The sequence below is a fragment of the Labrus mixtus genome, chromosome 12 (assembly GCF_963584025.1).
Source record: "Labrus mixtus chromosome 12, fLabMix1.1, whole genome shotgun sequence".
Lineage (NCBI taxonomy): Eukaryota > Metazoa > Chordata > Actinopteri > Labriformes > Labridae > Labrus > Labrus mixtus.
In genome coordinates this window covers 3,755,472-3,761,866 of record NC_083623.1, presented here as the reverse complement: position 1 = coordinate 3,761,866, position 6,395 = coordinate 3,755,472, and the positions used below count along the sequence as shown (strand labels likewise).

Below are 6,395 nucleotides of genomic sequence, written 5' to 3'. Positions count from 1 at the left end.
GAACGTCTTCCACCTTGGTGTCAGAGAAGGTGATGAAGTCCGTCTGCCTTGTATAAACATGATATGCGACCAGAATAACTGTGACAATACTGCCTGGAACTATTGTCATCCATCATGGGAAAGTTGTATCCAGCTGGATGAAGTGAAATCAGGCAGACTGAGTCTTACAGAGGATTGTTCTCTGGTTATAAAGCCGATCACAGTGGAGGATGCTGGTTGGTTTTACTGTCAACAGCTCACGACTACAGAAATACCAACAACTCCGGCTCTAATTGATGTCTTTATTGTTGAAGGTGAGCATTTATATATCAAGATGTTTTCAGCTCTAAGGCCTAGTCCACATGTAGGCGGGTATTTTTGAAAGCGTAGGTGTCATCGCAGATGGGATAGAACATTTTTGCTTGTCAAGGACACGTTGTTGACTGAGCGTGCTCATGACAGCCGTAACATTACGACTTCATGTGGACACATTTTTTTTTCACCTCCGTTTAAAAAAAATACCCGTCTACCTGTGGACTAGGCCTAAATGTCTTGTACCGTTATGAAATGTTCCAATGAATGGGTGATGAAGATCATTTGAGTCTTTATGTCCCTCTTCCACAATATCTCCATCGTGCAACTTAACAAACCAGTCAACATGTATTCATTTCAAGGAGATGAAGTTTTAATGATCACGTGACGACAAAGGGTGTTGTGCTGAACATTTTGTTGAGTTGTGTTCATCTGTTTTTAGACCCTGCAGAAATCGTACCAGAAGGAACATCCCCAACAGAACATCCTGTTGGTGAGTCAACATTTGTATATGTCTGGTTTTACTCAAATCCCTCTTAATAAATGAATGTATAAAAAAACAACTTTTAGATACTTTTACAGGAATGCATGGGATCTAGGGGATGTTCATTCTCTTACACAAAAATGCATACAAAAACAAAGGCTGGCAGGGGAGCTGATAGCCTAGTGGTTATGTCGTGTGCCCAAGGTACAGAGGCTATAGTCCTCATAGCAGCAGCTTGGTTTCGAATCCGACCTCTTCCCTTTGATGCATGTCATCCCCCGCTGTCTCCTCCCAACATTTTCTGTCTCTCTTCAGCTGTCCTATCCAATAAAAGCTAAAAGGCCCGAAAAATAAATAAAAAACATAGGCTGGCTGGCGGTGTAGGGTAGGGGCTTACCTGTGGTCAGCAGCCAGCCCAAGCAGACAGCTTGCTCAGTTTTTGTTGTAGGTAACAGTTGGTCAAACAAAAAGGAACAAAAACAAGATTTAGTGGATTTTCATCTTCACTGTTGCTTTAAAGTCAGGTCACACTTGATTGGCTCAGCGCTGAGATCCACCCTGGACGCTGTTATTTCACACACTAAACACACCTGGGCCACTGTTAATGAATAAGCCCTGCCCACTACCTGCCAGCCAAACTCACAAGAGGAAGTTATGCTTACTGAAAGACTGTATAGAACCTAACAATACTGACTGTTTTTGTTGTTTGTGTTACCGGCCTGAGCCTGTCCCTTTAAGTAGGTAGCTGATGGGAAATGTAGGCGATGAGAAGTTGTGTGAGTCTCCCGCAACGAGTACGAGTATGTGTGCAGGTACAGGTGTCTATGAATAAAGTGACCCGGTTAAGTGAGTCTACAGCATCTCTCCTCATGCTTTGTGTGCCGAATAAACAGACGATTTGTTACCAGCCTAAAACGAGCCAAGAAGCTTCCCTGTACCACGGTTAAGGACCGAAGCTAAAAAGGTAACATTTGGGGATGCTTTACGCAGTTGCCTTTGTAACATTTGCATTTACAAATGTTCCTTCTAGTCCAGGGATGTCAGGGTTCTGTTGGGTCGGGGGCCGGATTTGTTCAAATGAGACCTCAAGTGGGCTGGACTAATTTTGCCTGCATCACTATAAGTCAACACATGGATATATAGGCTAATGTATGATTGTATAGAAAACATTAACATTAAGCAGAGGGGTTAACTCTGTCACTGCAAACTGGATGTTGGCACATGGAAATATTTAAATGTACAACATTACAGAAGAAAACATCAATAATTATGTTTTGTTTGAGATTATTATATTATGTTTTAATATTGCTGTTCAAGGTTATAGAAACTTTGACACAGGTTATTCTACCTGCCCTGGGATCAGTGCATTAGAGAGAGAGAGAGAGAGACTTTAGAGCTGTGTGTCAGGCCACAGCACAGTTTGCACTCGTTAAGGTTCATCACAGATTAAACCTGCTCACATGAATATGTTGTCACAAACACACAGAGTGTCTTTGATGCATCTTCAGGTATTTTAGTGTTAGGCATTATAAAATGATAACATGTTTCCAAACCAACAGACTTGAATTGATCCTTCAGCGTTGATCACTGCAGTCTGATCAGCTCCGTGTGGAGGGCACGTTTTTCAACTAAGTAAACTCAGTTAAACCACGTTTGATATGAGTCTGGCAGTCCGTTCTTCTACGTGTCCGCACTATCGTAATCTAACTCTGTCACTGACTTTTTACGCGCCATGAATTTTTGCGCTGCTCCTCGGTTAAACCAGCAGACCTCTGTATGATCGGACAGCCTGTGCGTGATATTGTTTTCGGATAAGAATGAAATGTTCAGTAATAGTTATATTTTTACGGTCTGATGAAAGCTGGTGATAAAGGCAGCAGGCTACTGCATTTAGAAGTGATGTCACGCTGAAACTTTTAGGTGATCAACACGTTCACCTCTGGGTGACCTAAAAATGAACCATCTGTAATTAAAATCAGTTATTATTAATTTTAATTTACTGTTTTTACAATAACCAGAGGTAAAACTAGTCGGGAGATGCATCAGGCTCAACGTCTGGATGTGTGGAGACGGTCTGGGCACATTACGCATGGCGGAGAGGATTGTTTTTTATTTGCACGAGCTGCTCTTTGTGGCTCACTCCATAGGAAGCGTTGTTATTATTAGCCAAAACTTTTGTTTTACATCAGTCAAGACAGGAGAAACAAGTGTGGACAGAACTGAAGACTGTCATGATGCGCGCGCAGTGCAGCGGTTAAGTCCCGTAGCTTTGATGAAATTCTGGCAACTTGAGCAAATAAAACTAAAGAAATATCACTCCTTCGATCTCTCTTGAAATTGCATTCTGTGTCACCTCTCTCAGGTGTTCAGCCTGTTTTCTGATGTGATGTATTACCAGCGTAATGCAGGAGCAGCTCGTGATACTCCCTGCTGAGAAGATAATTAATATTTGTATCATGATATCAACCTTTATGTTGCTCATTTAATACAATTCGGGGAAAATACGTATTACAAATATTTAATTTATAAAAAATACGCGGGCCGTATGTCTGACATCCCTGTTCTAGTCAAATGTCTCAATGAGGAGGCAACACACACTCACTTAATAGATGCAAGTGCATTTGTACATTAAGGCAGTGATTCTCAACCACGGTGTCCCGGCTCACTGTCGGGGTTGCAAGATCATTTCTGTTAAGAACCTCACCAGGTGAGACTATGATGACTAGGTAATAATAACTACTACTGGCTAACTCCTGTTTTTATGGATTAAAAGCGAGAGAGGCAATTGAATATAGTCTTTGAAACTTGGTTCAGGAACATAGACTACGCCTCAAACCCAACCCATTTCCGTTTCATGCGTATTTAAGAATTGATTTCACATGAGGTGGGACAGGAAACACACTTACCTTTTTCTGTTGATCATCTATTGTTGTGCCTGGTTTAGGATTACTTATTTGACAGGTGTCAGTGTGTTGTCCGTTCACGCTAAATCTGAATTTTTGTTCATTGATAGCAGTGTGCCACAAGGTTCAGTCTTGGGTCCCATGCTTTTCACTGTTTATATTAATGACATTGCTTTTTCTTTGAACGGTTGTCACGCCCATTTCTATGCAGATGACATTATTTTGTATTGTACTGCAGATTCTGTACAATTAGCCATCAAAAACTAGCAATTTCTCATTAACCAAAAACTGCTACTTAATTAAATTTAAACCAAAATCATGCTATTTTCAAGAGCCAAACACATTGATTATTAGAGTACACACATATCTACTGAATAAGACTGAAGTGGTCGACCTCACCAGCATGGCCAAACATTTTATTTTACAGATAATTTACAGACCTTATGTACCTGTTGTTCATCAGATTGTACAGGTTCTTCTACTCTGGACTTCATGATGTTGACTCTGCGTGTGGCTGAACTCATCCTGATGACTGTGATCACTGTTCTTCTCTTCAGAACTCGAGGTGAGAAACACTCACACCAAACTCCAAGATCAACTTTTATTTAGACTGATAACAACCAACTGAACACTTAGAGCTGAAATGTTTCTTTGTTGTTTATTTTCAGGGACCCGGAGACCACCTTATGACAACACTGTGAGCTAGAAATGAAACCTGATGTGAACTGATGTGTTCAAATAAAAAAGTAACATTTAGCCCTGTTTCCACCAAGCGGCCCAGTTCAGTTCAGCACGCCACACATTTATTGCCGTTTCCACTGTCAAAAGTTGGGAATTGTACCAAAATAACTGATCTTTATCGTCCTACTTTTTTGGTACCCTTCTCTTGGGGTGCCAAGCGTACCGATCCAACCCAAATGGTTGAAGCTAGATACACTGCAGTCCGATGATTGGTGGAAAGAATCATTACTTCCTGTGCAAGAGCAGTAATTAAGTAAGTAAGTAAGGTCCGCTTCTGGACCATTGGCACTTGTGCATGTAAGTGAGGGGGTGTGGCTTTTGAGGGAGCACAGAGGGGAGGGGGTGGGTGCAGACAGCTTACTGAGGGAATGCTACTTTCAAAATCATGCTATTTTTCAAAACTTACCAACCCTGTCTTTATGTGTAGGGTTAGCTGTGGAAATGCAAGCAAGATCATGGTTTACCGTACCAAGTCGCACCAAACCTGGCCGCTTGGTGGAAACAGGGATTTTTTCTTACCTCCATTTAAACTCAAATGTTTTTGTATTTTCACAGGTGCTTGATGATGAAGATGAAGGCTCTGTGAACTATGATGATATTGGAGAACCTTGTGCTTCTGTCAGACTCCACTCAGCAACAATAACTTCTAGACCAACATCCACTCACCAGATAAATTAATCTTCTGCTTTCATCATTTTGATATCTCATTTTTTTATGCATTTAAAGAAACAGATCTACCTAATCGAAAGTCTCAATTGCAGCAGGATGAGATCTGAACTCAGTTTATTAATTTCACTGTACAACCAAGAATAAGTGCTGTTGATCCATAATTTTTTTTTAAATCTAATTCATTACAGGCTACGTAATTAATTGCATATATTGATAATATGAGAAGGATTGCATTACAGGTAGATTTACTGCATAACCCATCTTTTTTCTTTATCTGTAAAAGAATAAATAAAAAAGATGAACTTGTAAATAACTTAACCCCACTTAAAGCTTCTGCTGCAGTTTCTCTTTTAATATACTGATGTAGTATTGTTGCTAAAATAGATTTAATGGGATTTATATACGTTTTGCTTCACATTATTTTAAGTTTTAAGAGACTCAGTTATAGTCTTCTCTTTATTATTTCTGATTCAATGTCATCATTATCAAATAAATAAATATTGACCATTTATTTTCTAGAGTGTGTTTTATGACAAAACTAAATACACGCTTTGTGGGAGCTTTTTTCTTTCTCTTGTTATTTGTTATTTTGCATTCGGTTTTGTATTTGTTTATCTTTGTAAACACCAGGGGGCAGTGGGCACCTTGCCAAGCACTTGGCAATGTGGCAGGTGTGTCACTGTCAGGTGAAGGGAAAAAAGGTTTTTAACAGGGGAAATGTTTGTTCGTTTTGCATGTTCTGAATTAAAATGAGGAAAAGTGATCATGACCAGACTTTGAACTTTCTTATTGCCTGTTTACAAGGTGGGTTGCTGTACCTGTCATACCCTGAACCCTCCCAAATCCTCTTCCAGAAAGGGTTTAGGAGCATGTTTCGGACCATGTTGATTCTATTAGTACCCACTTTCTTTTTTTAAATACTTTTATTGCAATACATTAACGTTTCCAATCACCGCACCCACACATATCCGCAACATCTTTTTTTATATTTTTAACACCCAGTGGTGAAAAGGAAACAACACACAGAAACATACACACAGCATGCAAACCCAAAATACAACAGAGGCAGCATCCAGCGCGAGCCCCGTGCCTCCTCCTCACAAGCACATAGTCAGGCCAAGCATACTGTACAAGAAATAAAAAAATAAAAAAAAATGTAAAAAAGTTTTTAAAAAAAGAAGAAGAAAAGGACTAACTGAAGAAAAAATGAATAGATAAATAAACAACAATAAAAAAAACAACAAGTGTGCGTCATCTCCTGCAGATATTTACATCTAAGATTGTATGCGTGTTTGCACACTGTCTAT

General features: G+C 39.8%; 1 long non-coding RNA gene across 1 annotated transcript; it reads left to right on the top strand.

Moving 5' to 3' along the window:
- Positions 1-607: 607 nt before the first annotated feature.
- Positions 608-5,857, top strand: LOC132984550 (uncharacterized). The gene is made up of 4 exons (XR_009674964.1): positions 608-784; positions 4,142-4,243; positions 4,347-4,375; positions 4,975-5,857. It is a non-coding gene; the product is annotated as an uncharacterized LOC132984550 (long non-coding RNA).
- Positions 5,858-6,395: the final 538 nt, after the last annotated feature.